This window comes from Ambystoma mexicanum, chromosome 9, assembly GCF_040938575.1.
Source record: "Ambystoma mexicanum isolate Mex_15411 chromosome 9, UKY_AmexF1_1, whole genome shotgun sequence".
NCBI lineage: Eukaryota > Metazoa > Chordata > Amphibia > Caudata > Ambystomatidae > Ambystoma > Ambystoma mexicanum.
In genome coordinates, this window is record NC_090931.1 from 1,298,015,858 (window position 1) to 1,298,032,339 (window position 16,482).

Genomic DNA, 16,482 nt, shown 5'->3' on the forward strand with positions numbered 1-16,482 from the left:
GCACAAGCACACATGCTATTTTTACTTGGGGAGCTCACACGGTCATTGGTGTTGGGACGTTCATTAAGGATGGAGATTGTTGATGGGGATGGCTACCACTGAAATGTCTACTGTCATAATTTCCTGGAACGTCCGGGGGTTGAGCAACCACACCAAAGCCCGCAAGATCATGGCGTATGCCAACAGGCATAACTGTAAGATCCTGCTCCTACAGGAGACACACTCCAATGGACTTATACCAAGGGCGGTTGCCCCGGCACGGGGTCCCGCTAGATTCTACACTTCCTATTCCACGCAATCAAGGGGTGTTCTCACGATTATTCACAAATCGATTAAATTTGGGCTGCATAAAAGCTACATTGACCCCAAAGGCCGCTACGTTATACTACACTGCACACTAGCCAACAGGGAATATCTGCTTGTTAACACCTACTGTCCCAACGTGGACTCTCCGGAATTCTTTGACACAATAGCCACCATACTTCTGGGCTTTGTGGGGGTGCATATTATATGGGGAGGGGATCTGAACCTCATATTGGACACTGTTCTAGACAGAACTGCCACGGGTCCTAGAGCATTGTCTCGCGCGGCACGTAGGCTGCGGAGCCACATGCAGTCGCTCAATATTTGTGACGCTTGGAGAACTCTCCATCCCCAGGAGCGGGAATACACCTACTACTCATCGGTGCACGACAGCTCGTCCAGGATAGATCTGTTCTTGGCCTCCAGCGAGGTAATGGGCGGAGTGGAGGGTGCGGACAACCTGGCCCGCACGCTGTCGGATCACGCTCCAATCACACTGTCCCTAAGACTGGGCACTCCTGCTCCAACAGCCAGCACTTGGCGCTTTAAGTCCGAAGCCCTAAAAGACATTGTGTTTAAATCCGAAATACTAGCTGATATCGGGTCGTTCTTTGAACTTAACTTACTTCGAGACACGACTGCCGCGATCAGATGGGCGGCCTTTAAGGTATACATAAGGGGCATGTCCATCTCTCGGGAGGCCGGGGTACTGAGGGCCATCAGGGCTGCTCTGGGGCAATCTGAGATCAAACTGAAACAACTCGAGCAGCGCAACACTACCGGACCCGACCCCACCATTCTTGCCCAAATCTCTGATGAACTTCAGGTATATAACACACTGGCCACCTCCGAAGTCCGTTACTTCAGCCGCCCTCAGGCCGCCAGGAGGTATGGGGAGGGCGACAGGCCTGGGAAAACGCTTGCGACACTTGTAAGAGGGGAGGCGGGCCGAACACAGATTTCTTCTATCAAAGATCGCAATGGTGAGGTTAAGTGGGTGGACCGGGAAATACTAGACACATTCACTGAATTTTATAGCTCCCTCTACTCCCGGCCCGTAGAACACACTGAGCAACGTATGCGCGAGCTCCTTGAGCAAATCCCCACTACAGAGATTTCCCAACAGACCAGGGACCAGCTAGACTCCCCAATCACGCTAGACGAGATAGTGTCGTCCATCTCTGACTTGCCCAAAGGCAAAGCACCTGGCCCGGATGGGCTCACCGCAGACTTTTACCAGGAGCACATAGCTATTCTGGCCCCTCGGCTGCTTGAGGTATGGAACGAGGCCCTCCAGGGCTCCATCCTCCCCCCCTCCATGCGTGAAGCGGTCATCACGGTGCTGCTCAAACCGGGTAAGCCTGAAGATGAGTGCGGGTCATACAGACCTCTCTCCCTCATGAACCTTGACACAAAGATCTTTGCCAAGATCATTGCCAATCGCTTTTTGCCAATCATGACGCACCTGGTGCATGAGGACCAAGCGGGCTTCGTCCCCGGCAGGTCCACCTCCCACAATATCAGGAGATTGTTCAATGTCATGTCCCGCATAGATCAGAACGCCCAGGCGGTAGCGGTAACGTTGGACGCCCAGAAAGCCTTTGACATGGTCTCCTGGAAATACATGTGGCTGGTCCTCGAGACAATGGGTGTTGGCCCAAACATGATAGGGTTTATTAGACTATTATACACCTCCCCCGTTGCGCGGGTTCGAGTTAACTCACTAACATCCGAGATTTTCACGTTATTCAGAGGCACCCGCCAGGGCTGCCCCTTCTCTCCAATTCTCTTCGCATTAGTGATAGAACCAATGGCGGACTATGTCCGCTCAAGACACTCTCATAAGGGAATAAGATTGATAGAGGAGCCTGAAATTATATCCCTATACGCAGACGACGTCCTACTCTATATCAGAGATCCCACAACTCATCTCAATCCCATATTGAGAGATGTCACCCGCATTGGCACCCATTCCGGTTTTACAATTAACTATTCCAAGTCAGAGATCTTCCCGCTCACTCAATCCACCATACAGCCGTCTCCGAATATCCCCTGCGCTGGGCCCCTGAGGGCATTAAATACCTGGGTGTACATGTATCCCTTACTAAACCCACCCTACTCACTGAGAATTACTCTGCGGTAGCGCTGATAGTTGAGGCCAAAATCTCACGATGGCGCACTCTTCCGTTATCCGTTGCGGGTCGGCTGTCACTGATTAAAATGATTCTGCTCCCCAAGCTCCTTTACACCTTTAGTAACATACCCGTTTGGCCTGGGAGGGCATACTTCACTAAGTTGCACACACTCTGCGCACAATTCCTCTGGCACTCAGGTGCGGTCCGCAAGAAGTGGACTGACATGGCACTCTCATAGACACGGGGGGGGTATTGCTGCTCCTGACTTTGCTACATACTGGATTGCGGCCCAAGCCCAATATGCCACTCACTGGTACCCTGGCGCCCCAGTGCGCCCTCATGTTAAGCTGGAACGGTTGGCAACCGCTGGCATTAATTTAATGTCCCTAGTGCTACAGCGACACTACGCCCCGGACTCCCCAGTTGATCCCGTCGCAGCTACCATGTTTGCCTGGACACGCATACTAGGCCCATCTGATGGGATCTCCCCGTACTACAAGTGGCTGCCCGCATGGGCCTGTCCCGGGTTAGAGCCCACGCTGGACGCTGCCTTGGCCCGCCACCGGGAGGCTCTGGGGTATAGGGCACTGTCGGACTTCTATCCAGAGGGTAAATTCATAGACCCCCAGACTTGGAGGCCGGGTCACACTAGATCCCCCTTAGAAACTCTTCAGTGCTACAGGCTCCGCGCTGCGTTCCGCTCTAGGTGGCCCTCTTTCCCTGATGAGCCCCCTGATAACCCGGCAATAGCGTACATTGCTAACTCGGGCGGTGCACGAGGCGTCATCTCATCACTATATCATATCCTGCAAGACGTCCCCTCTACTCCGGTCCTCGGAGCGCGCAACAAATGGGCAGACGAACTGGGCCTAGAAATAACTGATGAGCTATGGGAGAGCATGTGTCTCCACACCCAAAAAGTTTCTCTCAACTTCCGCTTTCGGGCCATGCAATATAAGCTCCTTAATAGGCTGTATTATACACCGCGCAGGACTTCCGGGTTTGCTCGTTTGGAGGTGCGCCTCTGCCCACGGTGCGGGGCCGCGGACGCTGATCATCTACATATGTTCTGGACCTGTCAGAACTTGTTCAATTTTTGGGACGGGGTCCTAAAGACACTTAGTGCAGTAATTGAGACCACGATTGATCCCGATCCTCTGGCAGTCCTATTTGGGGTTTGGAGCACTGAGGAAACTAAACGCCTGAAAAAGTGTTTAAATATAAGTTGTATGATTGCCAAGAAGTGTATACTCCAGAGTTGGAGGTGCCCCTCTCCCCCGACCCCGCAGAGATGGTTGGGCCTGCTTACTTGGTCACGGAACTGCGAGGAGGACTACTTGACTATGCTGCCGGCCCAGTCTCGTCCCAAGAACATTTGGAGTGAATTTAACACATATCTCAATATTCAGTCCGAGGCTGGGTCGGAGTCCTGTCTGGCCCCGGCCATCACTCCTGCATCATGATCTCCTCAGCTCTCCTCCTCCATTCGCAAAACATTGTAGTCACTGCTGTAATGTTGATAAGGTAGCCTGTAAGCATCTCCATGTTGTATATGATTCATATGCTTGTTGCCTTGATGTTTGTACCTTGTGAACCTCTGCCGATAAAAATAAAAGTTTAAAAAAAAAAAAATAAAGCAGCTATGTTGTGGTGTCTCCAACGACGTCAGTAACATGGCTTCTTGGCACTTTTAGTCAATAATGTCAACTGAGGTCTCCTTAGTTGCAGCCTGAGGCTTCTCGGCCACTCTGCGGAAAAATTGTACCTCCCCTATTCTGTATGGCTGGCTGAGTGGGTACCTCTTGACATATTTATCTATTATTGGAGCACTAGGAATTGGTCCAAAACAGTATGGGCGTTCACGATATCTTCTGGTCTTCTTTCGCGTCATGTACCTTGTAGGAGGAGCAGGAGGGGGTGAATTTACCCATCCCTCTTCAAAGGAAAAGAACTTTTGTTGCAGGGACGTTAAGGTGAGCACTTAATGCAACAAAACCCCTGGAATTCAGTTAAAAAAACCTTAACTTCGGGCCCCCTGTTGTGCAGCCTATGAACACAATGATCACAAAAAACTTTTCGTTACTTTAAATTATAGTCATGAGCCCTTGTGCCTCGAGAAAAAGAGGACAAATGACCCTTCTCCGTATTTTGTGAGAAATTGCCTTTTATTTAAACATATTAAATGTTTCTTATGGTGCCCTATTGTGATAACACGTGTTTCGACGTTCACAACGTCTTTCTCAAATCAGGGCTGATCATGTTACATTTGCAAATTGTGCAATCCATTTTCAAAAGCAATAATATGACAAACAAAATTTAGTTGTATGAGAGTACAATATGAAATTCACATATTCATTCAATAAGTGAATGCATTCAAATGGCCATTTTTGGGGAGGGGGAAAGGGTAGGAGTGGTAGGGATGGTTGAGAGAAATGTACAATAAATGGACAGAAAATGAAGAAAAATAAATATAAGACATTGAAATAATAAAAAATAATAAAAGAAGAAAAATATAAGTCACATGGTTAATGATTACAATCCCATTCTACTATGTTCAAAAATTCCTAAAAAGTTGGTGAGTATAATGCATTGTTTTATTTAACTCCTTACCTAATGTTGATGATTCAGATTTCATTTTTAGTTTTTTCACAAGTCATGGGTTAAAATACTGAAATATAGAAAATCAAGAAATGTATAATGGCCGCCTTGGTTTATGCGACTCTTTTTTGTTAGCTGCCATTATAATTAGTAATGATATTTACTTTATAAAGTCTTACGTTGACTGATACGCTGGTAATTTTTATATAATGTGGGCTGCAGGTCGTCTATTCGTAACATCCCGCTGTGAATTCCTATTCGTATATAAATGTGCCAAGTGAAACAGACCTAGTGTTTACTTTTACCGAACTTGGTCATATTTACATATGCATGCAGTTTTAAACTGCTTTCGCTATATTCATATGTATGCCAGCATTGTCTTTAGATCTCGTGTCTTCACGAGGAACCTCGTGAAACCATACATGCTAAAAAATCTCCCCTAGGGAGCCCCACTTGTACGCTTACCTTGTACAGCGCATCCCGTGCTGAAAAGTCCTTGCACGCTTAGCACTGTGTGTCTGTTATTAATGTCTACACGGTCGCCTGGTCCTACTTCTCTTTTAACTATGGTGATCATGTTTACTATTACAGAATGGGAACGTATTTCACATTTGAAACGTTTCTAATAAAAAGGTTGATATCATTATGTTTTCTGACAAGTTTGGGGTTAGGTAACAATGTTGGTATTTATTAATTGGATCTCGGAGCATTCCGTCTTTTTAATGAAAAAATCAGTACTTGTCTCGATTATTACTTAAATGACCTTGAAATACTGTATAATTGTACAATGTGTAGATTTATGGGTTGTTTTTAAGGAAAACATTATCAAGTCTTTGTGTCCCTTGTAGTCCTTTTTCTATTTTAATTGTCGCCGCCATATTTTGGGCAAAGAAACGGTTTTGTAGCATGATGGTTACTTTTGTCTTGCCAACATTGAATACTAAGGATGAAATTAATTCAGTTTTGACCTTCTGTTTGATGAATGTGTGTTGGAGCTGAAAAAAGAGCAAGTTGATGTATTCATAAAGTGATTCACTCTAAATAGAACTTCTAAAGCATATTATGAATGTATCTCTCTTCAGATAAATCATATTACAGCATGTTAATAAATACAAACAATCTCTTTTTCATATGAATTTATAGAAAAGCGGCCATCTCATGGTCCGATTTCAGGCCCTTTTCGACAGCACAAAATTTGCAAATTAATTTGGCTTCTTCCTGCCTGTGTTTCACTTCATTATTTCCTCCTCTTGGTCCTAGGGTCACTTTTTTTAAGACCAATGAATTTCAGTTGTTTCTTGTCTATGCATTGATGATTTTTTTGCCAGTGTTGGGCTAAAGGTAAATTGACATCTTGACTTCCAATGGTTGATAGATGTTCCCTTATTCTGGTCCTGAGTTCTCTTATGGTACTGCCTATATAGATTTCCTCACAGTGGCAAATTATTGCATATACCACAAACTTTGTCTTGCAGTTAATGTGATCAACAATTCTTTGAGTTGTGCCATATTTGTCTCTAAAGGTCTCGGTGTTGTTTAAAGCATATTTGCACATCGCGCATGTGCCACATTTCCGATATCACAGATCACATCACTGATGCCATCACTGGTGACAACACTAATTACATTACAACAGTAACTGGCATTAAGCATGGCCTTCAGCCATGGTCAGTGTGCATGGCCAAATATATTTCAACACATCAACGTGTACTACTCATGGCCTTCAATCATGGACAGTGGTTACAACCTTCACCCATGTGCACTGAATATTTTAAAACACTAACAGGCTACCAACCATAGATTTTAGCCTTTACCAGTAGTACAGTTTTCACCAGTGTCCACTGTATATTACATACACTGGTCAGGCACTAGCCATGAACATTAGCACAATATAGGCCAGTGGCCACTATCGTTGACTGTGCCCACTATATATTCTAACATATAAATGGGCCACTAGCCATGGCCTTTGACCTTGAGAAGTTTGTACATCTTTTAGCCATGTCCACTGTATATTTGACAATAATAAAATCCAATAAACGATGGCTTTCAGCCATGCTCAATGTATATTATATACACTAACCAGCCACTAGCCATTGTCTTCAACACAATACTAGCCAGTGGCCACGGTTTCGAGCTATGCGGACAGCATATTCGAATATATTATTGGGCACTAGCTATGGCCTTTAGCCATGGCCACTGACTACAGCTTTGAATGCTGGCCACTGTATATTTGAAAACAGTTATAGGCTACTAGGCATGGCTTTTAAATATGCACATTGGTATTTTTTGGACACTAACCGACCACTAGCTTTGGCCTTTGGTGACCCAGCCTTTGTTATGGCCAAGCCCACTGCCTAAATTGTTATTAAGGTATTCAAACTTTTCATGAGCTAACTTATAAATGATGTTATCTCTAATTCCATTGTTGCTGTAATCAGTTATATTCAATGTAATTAGTGTTGTCACCAGTGATGTCATATGTAATGTCATCAGTGTTCTCATACAACATGTAATTAGTGATGTCATCAGTGATGTGATCTGTGGTCTCATCATTGTGGTCATGGGCTGCACAACAGGGGGCGGCAAAGTTAGGTGGCTTTAGCTGAATTTTAGGGGTTTTGTTGCATTACGTTCTCACCTTAACGTCCCTGCAACCATAGTTTTTTCCTTGAATAAATATGTACACACCTTACCTAACTGTGCATACCACCATTCACTATGTTCCTGCTCTGTGTATTTAGCAGTGTAACCCTCCCTATATTGTGGCAAACAAACTTCCTACAGTGTGGCAAACTAATTATAATGCTACTTGTGTTACATTCTGCATGGCGGTGGAATACACAAAATGGCGCCTTAGTCTAGCTTTCTTATTCTATATATTCGGTGTCGCTTTGGAACACCCGGGGGCATGGCCTTATCTATCTATCTAAATTCTTTTATTGTGCCACTAACCATAAACCCTCAGGGCACACTTATGCGTCATTGGTTTTATCTGCACCATCACATCAGAATGGTTGACAGTATCGAAGGCAGCTCAACGGATAACATGACGAGAGGAAGAGATGTATTTGGTGACATTGAGGAGAGCTGACTCAGTTAAGTGCAAATGTCAGAAGCCAGATTGAAGAGGATCCCAGAGGTTGTGTGTGTCAAGGAACTCAGTGAGTCTGTTGAAAACTACACTCTCTAGGATTTTGGAATAGTTAGGTAGAAGAGAGACAGGACGAAGGTTGGCAGGGCAGTTAGAATCTATGCCAGGTTTCTTAAAGACAGGGATGACATTAGTCAACTTTTAGGATGATTCATTTTTTTTTTTTTTTTAAGTATTTTATTGGTTTTGAGGTAAGAACGAAACAATACAAACTTGCAACTGAAATAAGAAAACAAAGGAAACAACAAAAACAATGACAGTCTTCATGTGGTATTGCGTATAGGGTACGAGATGACAAATTAAAGTAAAGTTCTAGTATCTCAGGAAGTGAGGGGGGACAGTTTCGGGTAACATCTTCTCTGTATTGGTGTTAGGAATCAGTTTCTGCAGGATGCTATAGTTCTTCAGGGAGGCTTGTAGTCTGCGTTGAAGCGCATATCGCTCAGGATTGCCTTCCAGGAGTCCAGAGTGCCGCTTGCGACGTCCCCACTGGTTATGGTTCCGTCTTGCCAGGCCCTGGTTTCAGCAGTCGTCCATCTCGCCATTTCGTTCAACCATCGTTCATGCCTGGGGCCTGCTGGAGTCTTCCAGGCCATCGCTATAGTTCTTTTAACCAATATGCATGAAATGTCTATCAGTTTCACAACATGTTTGAGTTTGCTTGGTCTAGGGTATATTCCTAGTAGGCATTCTCCGGGTGTCCAGTCGTACCTTTCCATTCCGGCTTCTATGCAGGATTGTTTAGCTTTGGACCAGAGTGACATCACTTTAGTGCAGGTCCAGAACATGTGGATCATGTCCGCCTTGTCGTTCCCGCACCATGGGCATGCCGGGGAGACCTTCTTGTTGAATGAAGCAACCCTGTGGGGAGTCATATATGTCCGGTAAAGGACATTCATCTGTATTTGACCAAATCTGGAGTTCCGCGACACTTTCTTGGGGTATATTAATGCTCTTTCCCATTCCTTGTCAGCAAGTGGGGATTCAAGATCTGCTTCCCATCTCGCCTTCAGTGCCAGTCCTTTGGGATTAGGTTTGTCGATAAGCTTGTTGTAAAGCCTGGAAATCGGTCTCCATCCGTCCGAAAGGTCGTGCATTTCCTGTATCAGCGGGTCTGGGGTGGGTTCTTCTGACCAGCTGTTCCACTGCTTCTTGGCGATCTGTTTCAGCCTATGGTACCAGAGAAACTAGCCCTTGGATAGTCCTTCATTGTCTTGTAGCGACTCGAAGTCCCTGAATTCCCCTTCTGTGAACAGGTCACCCCATGTGTATATGCCAGCTTCCTCCCACCTCCTTGCATTGGGGAGTTCCGCCTCCGTTTTGCACACATCCACCATTATAGGGTTATCTGGAGAGTATGGATGTTTCACCTGCCTTATGTAGCAGGTCCTGGCCCATACCTGCCTGCCGAGCTTAACAACCAGCAAGGTTTCCGAGGGTTGCCGAAGAGGGTGCCATAGAGTTTCCTTGGGGATTAAGTTGATGGGAGACTGCCTCAGTAGTCCCAATTCGGCCGATGGTTCGTCTGACAGCCACTTCGTGATGTGACTGAGCTGGGCAGCCAGATAGTATAGCTGGAGATCTGGGAGTTTTATTCCTCCTTCTTTATGTGGGAGAGATAGCGTGGCCAATGTCAGTTTGTGCCTACGGGGACCCCACAAGAAGTCCTTAATAATGGCCTCTAGTGTCTTGAAGAAGGGCGGGCGAACGTAGTGGCAAATGTTCACAAAGAAGTACAGGAATCGGGGAAGAATTATCATCTTAACAATCGCCGCTCTACCCACCATTGACAGTGGTAGTTTGGACCAGAATTTTATAGATCGCCGAAGGCTGGTAATTGCAACTTCAGTGTTATGCTCATGTGTGAGCTGCGGAGTGTGGCCCAAATTGATTCCTAAATACCGGAACTTGTCGAGTTGCCACTTTATCCCAGTGGGCGGGAGGTCGTTTTCTGCAATGCCCCGTAGTCTGGCTAGGGGGAATGCAGAGGATTTGTGTCTGCTGAATTGTATTCCTGAGTATTCCGCATAATTGTCGAGTACCCCCAGTACTGTTGGTGCGTTGACCTCGGGGTTCCACAAGTATAGAAGTACGTCGTCCGCATATAATGATATTATATTATAGACATTGCCCACCTTAATGCCAGCATCGAAGAACTGTTGACGGAAATATATGGCGATCGGCTCCAGACCCAGTATATACAACATGGGCGAGAGTGGGCACCCCTGTCTCGTGCCCCTTTGTATTTCCCAGGATTCCGAGACAATTCTGCCTGTCTTGACCCTGGCCTTTGTAGAATTATAAAGTACCTGGATCCATCTAATGAAGCCCCTTCCAAAACCGAAGCTCCTCAAAACCTCCACAAGCCACTCCCAGTAGATGGAGTCGAAGGCCTTGATGGCTTCAAGTGACAGTATCGCCAGGTCTTCCTCACGCTCGTGGGTTTCAGCCATGATGTGTTGAAGCCTCCTCAGGTTAGCTGTGGTGTTGTGTCCTGGGACGAATCCATTTTGGTCTTCATGGATTATGGATCCTACCACTCTAGCAAGTCTATTGGCCAGTATAGAGGTGAGAATCTTACTGTCATAATTTAGCATGGCCAGAGGTCGATAAGAATCGCAATCGGTGGGTGACTTGTGCGGCTTTAGCATGGGGATGATTATAGTCTCTTTCATAGTGTTGTGCAGGATACCATTTGTGTAGGCTTCCTGATAAACTTCATGCAGGATGGGGGTGAGAATGGATTCATACATTTTATAAAACTCAGGCGGAAGGCCGTCGCTGCCGGAGGCCTTGCCGTTAGCGAGCGACCTGATGGCCACTCTCACATCTTCAGGAGTGATCTCCAACTCCAGCTCGTCTCTCTGCTCACTGGAAATTTGGGGAGGCCTATCTCCTCCAGTGTTTCTATTAATTCTGCAGTGGGTTACTGGGCTTCATGGGCATACAATTTAGAGTAGAATTTGGCGAATGCTTCATTGATCCCCATTTGCGTCTTGTGGGATACTCCTTCTTCATCCCTTATCTCCGTTGGTAGGTGCTTGGGGTGTTCTCCCTTACAGAGCCAAGCTAGCAATCTACCCGGTTTGTCCGACTCTTTGTGGGATCTGGTGGTGTATATTGCAAAGTCAAATTTCTCCAATCTATCCCATGATTCCTGACATTTTTCACGGGCTGTTTTCAGCTTCTTCTCGATCCCTGGGGAGATGTCAGGGGTGGACTCCAGGCGTGTGATCTCTGATTCCCGAACCTCAAGTGTCGACTTTAGTTGTCTGCGGGTGCCACCAGCTTTTGATATGATTTCTCCCCTGGTAACCACCTTCATGGCTTCCCACAATGTGATCCAGGTGGACACCGATCCCTTGTTGATTTTGACGTATTCCTCTAATCTCTCGGCGAGGTCTTCTCTGAACTCTGGGTCTTCTAATGCCGCAGTGGGCATCCTCCACATGGGGATCGGGGGTTTGGGTCTCCTTAGTTGCCATTACATGACCAGCGGGGAATGGTCGGAGATAGATCTCCCCAAGTACTCTGTGGCTGTTGCCAATGGTATCTGTTCCTTATCAACAAACAAGTAATCGATTCTTGTGTGGACGCTGTGTGGGGCTGAGTAGTGTGAGTAGATTCTGTCAGCTGGGTGCTGTGCCCTCCAGATGTCCACCAGGTTAAGTTGGTCGAGTGTTTCCGTCAGGGTGTGAGTTGCGGGATTGCTTGGTTGGGGAGGAGGGAGTGATCTGTCCATACTTGTGTCCATGACGCAGTTGAAGTCTCCTCCCCATATGAAGGTTCGACCTCAACGGTGTGCCAACTTAGCGCTCAACGCGCTCAGGTATGACGGGATTCCATGCTGTGGAAAGTATGTGTTAGTGAGGCAAATCGGGGTCTGTTCTATGGTGCCCCACATTGTTACGTATCTTCCTTCCTTGTCGGATTCCCACCCTTGTAACTGGAAGGGCACATTTGGGTTTACCCATATTAGTACACCTCTCGCGTATTTGGAGTATGGGGACCCTCTCATAGTCCCTTCCCAACGGTCTGCTAGTTTGGACATGGCGTCCTCAGTGAGATGAGTCTCCTGTAATATTGCGATCGAAACTTTCTTCCTCCTGAGGTAGGACTGTATGCGATTTCTTCTGAGGTACGATCCCATTCCCCTCCCGTTCCATGTCATCACGATGAGTTGTGACGCCATCGGGTCAGTGTGTCGGTTTCAGCATGGGGTTCCAACCCTTTGGCCTGGTGCGACGTCGATCCACGGATAGCGCGCTGCAGGCGGGAGGCCCCTGGTACATGAACTCTTGGGTCATATCTTGCCACCATCTCGTATTTTTTCATCATTAGTGAAACGAAGACTGTGAAACTAATAGAACTAGTAAAATAACTCAAACTGGTGCGCCAGCGACTACAACACTGCTGCGGTGCTCAGGCGCTCTCGAGCCGTCTGAACCCATCCGGGAATTGGGCGTGAGCTGGGTCGGGCGATGAACTGGCCCAATCGGATTTTTCGCTGGGGGTAGGGTTGGTGTGAGGCGGCAGGGCCGAACGAGGGCCGTTTCCTTACATCAAACTGTTGATTGGATTACCTTCTGGGGTCCGGTTGTTAGCGATTCGTGTGCTCTTTATGGCCGCATGTAGGCGGTGTAAAAGGGCTTAGGGGTTTAGTCTACTTTCAGAGGGGCATCCTTGCCGTCAGCGAGGTTATTGTCTTCGAGCCACATGTTGGCCGCCTCCGGGTTATCGAGAAATATCGTTCGCCCATTATGGATGACTCTTAGGCGCGAGGGGTAAAGCAACCTGTATTTGAGGTTCAGTTGACGAAGCCTTGCTTTGATCGGGACGAATGAATTCCTCTCCCTCTGAACTTTCTGAGTGTAGTCGGGGTATATGATGATTTTAGCGTCCCCCCTTTCAATAGGACCTATTTCCCTGGAGTGTCTTAGATTAGTTTCTCTATCCTGAAAGTTCAGTATCTTAGCTATTATTGGTCGTGGATGCTAGCCGGGGGGAGGGCGTTTCTGGAGGGATCTATGGGCCCTTTCGACCGCGAAGCCTTGAGTCAGCTTTCCGGCCCCAATCTCTTGTAGCAGGAGGGTTTCGACATAAGATGTGGTGTTTGAGCCCTCGGTTCCCCCTGGGATACCCAGGATCCTAATTTTCCCCCGTCTGGCCCGGCCTTCAGCCTCCTCCGCCCTTTCTTCTAGGAAGGCGACCTTCCTCTTTAGATCCGAGACTTCGGTCTGCAGGGCTGAGGTGGCCCCGGACGTTTCCACTGTGGAATTCTCAATGATCGTCACCCTCTCCGCTAAGTTGCGGGCATCTTGGCGAATGAGTTGTATGTCAATTTTAAACTCGTCGATTTTGGAGTCTATATGGGTTCTCAATGAGGCAATAGCATCCAATATTTGAGAGTGGTTATCATTGGCTTCCCCTTCGTTTGGCCGGGTGATTTCGGAGGAGCTAGTTCTGGCTTGGGTGGGGGTCTTTGCCTTGGCTGAGACAAAGGAGTCCATGGTGGCAGCTCTAGCTTTGTTTTTGGTGGCCATCTTGGGATAACAGTTGCTGCTGACCTGGGGCTCAGTTGCTGGGGTGCCGTTAGGGTGAAAGTTGGGGCCACTCATTTATAAGGCTTGAAATGAGGAACCCAAGCTGACCTTGCCCAGAGAGTTCGTAGCCACTGGTTGGGAATAATCCAGGGTGCTGCACTAGTGGTGTGTGGTCTTCCAGGCCCACCAAATTCAGACTGAAGCCACCGCTGCCACTGCGGCTCCTATACTCCGCTCCCCGGCCTTGGGTGTGTTGATGTCTGGCCACACGGGGCTTCAGGGGTGAATCGCAGCCAGGGGATGGGAATCGTCACCCCCTAACATTAGGGGCTAATTATGTGCCCAAGACAGTCCAGCTGAGGAACCAAATGCAGGCGGCCACAGGCGGCGGTGACAGGGTATTGTGTGGTCTCACGCACCTTAATCTTTAGGCTTCAGCCTTCGGAGCCTTCCGTGGGACGTCTGACTGCTACGACCAGGATCATGTCCCCTGGGTGAGCCAGAGGATCGAAGTGCCTCGGCAGCAGCTCCTCCGTTGTCTCTGCTTCCGGGAGGTGGCTGCGTGGCGATCAGATGGCTGGTGTTGTCGCCGTGTGTCCCCTCATGCACCCCCGTCTGCGGGATACAGATCGTGCAGCAGTGGAGCGGGGCTCCAGCGATGCAGGAGCTCCCATGTGTTGTGCGCGGTGCGCGCGTAGGACCAGCTGGGGCGGCCCTCACACGGTGAAGGAGGAGTAAGTCGGGAGTCTGGTGCCGGTTCCGATCTGGTGTCGCACGAGGGCCCACTATGACGAGCGATGCCTCTTCACCTCACCCCTCGGCACTAAATCCCAAAGCACGCTGGTGGAGATCCTCCGCTCAGGGGCTCCGCTAATCCGCGCAGGGCGCCATCTTGGAACCAAGCGCGGCAGGGGAGGGGGTACGTTCCGGAGCCTCCTCTTCCTTCCAGGGGGTCCGATAATCCAAACCCTCGGGTAAATCTTGACGGGGACCGCTTCTCCCACCGCCACGTGCTTTTCAACTGGCTGCAGCTTCTCGTGTACCGGAGAAAAAGGATCAGGAAACGGCGTCTCGGCCGGAGCACGGCAGATCAGCCACTGCACGCCATCGGCTCCAAGCCACGCCCCCAACTTTTAGGATGATTTATATGTTCACTAACATGCATCATATGACATCCCATTCTATACATGCATCACGTCACATGTAATGTTACATATGTTAAGCCACGTCATAACAAGTAAGCTTGCAATTTGACATTCCAAGTGAGCTTAACATTCAGAAAAGCTCCTATGACATTTCCAGTGAGCTGAGCTCAACGCTTGACATTTCCAGTAGGTGCCCATTTTGGCATTCTCAGTAAATTTGACATTGCAAATAATTTTCCATTTTGCCATTCCCAGTTCAGCATTGCTGGTAAGCACCAAGTTTGTCCTTATCAGTATGCTTGACATTCCCAGTAAGATCCAGTTGGACATCACCATTGTGCTTCACATTCCAAACAATCTACCACTTTCAAATTTCCAGTAAATTGCTAGTATGGCATTCCCAGTAAACTTGGCATTCCCGGTAAACTCCTATCAAGCTTGAAATTCACAGTAAGCACCCATTTTTACAATCCCAATAAACACAGTTTGACATGTCCAGTATGTTTAACATTCCCAGTAAGCTTCTAATTTGATATTTCAGTGTTTGAAATTGCCAGTAATCTTGACATTCCTGGTAAGCTCTCAATTCAACATTCCTAAAAACTCCTAGAATCGTGACATACCCAGTAAACTTGACATTCCCAATCAGGGCACACCTTGACATTCACAGTACAATCGCAGTAAGCTTCAAATTCAATAAGCACCAAGGCAATGTTTAATTTGTCATTCTGATCCCTGATTAATGTATTACAGTATGCACAAACACTAATCATTAACAAAAATAGAATGAACAAAGTTGCAGACCCTACAACCTTGTTCAATGGCCTCTTACAAGGTCTGTCAGAGCCCCAGCACTCCCCACAGAGCCCATTCGCACCTCTGCCCCCCTTACTAACAACGCTCCCTCAGTGTACTGGCAACATTCCTGCAGGACACCAAGGGACGTCATTTATGGGTCGCCAGGGGTCTCTCTTGCGACCCCCGAGGTGTCCCTTGCTACCCCTGTGATCTCCATTGCCACTTCTAAAAAAAAAAGAATTCTTTTTGTTTATTCTTTTTTTTGTTTTTACAAATTGAAGCTCCTGGCCTGTGGCCAATGCAATATGCCTCTTTGTTTCTACTTGTTCAGGCTTCTTAAAAAAAAACAGGGCGTTGTAGAAGCGTAACACTTTTGAGTAGTGACCCTTAATAAGAAAGAATAGGAATGACAAATAATTTGTCTTTCTGGAATGCTATGTGATGCCACTTCTTGTTTTGTCAGGGGGTAAACAGTCGTGCTCCATCGCTTCCTGTTATGTCACTTCAGAGTGGGGTCAAATGACATCACTTCCTGTGATGCCATCAGGTCAAGGGTCATGTGATGTCACTTCCGCTAGCATTTTGGTGAAATGACGTCCTTGAGTACACCCGTCTCCAAAAACTAGGATGGCCCTCACCGTGGGCATGCCTCTGCCACTATTATCAATTAAAAAAGCACTGCACCCCTGCCCCTTTCAAGACATACGTGTCTTTTTTCTCTGGTGATGCTACTGTCAGAAACGGCTGTGATGACTCTAGAAAATGTGCACCTGAAAATGCAACTCTCTGCCAGAGACAGTGAAACGGGT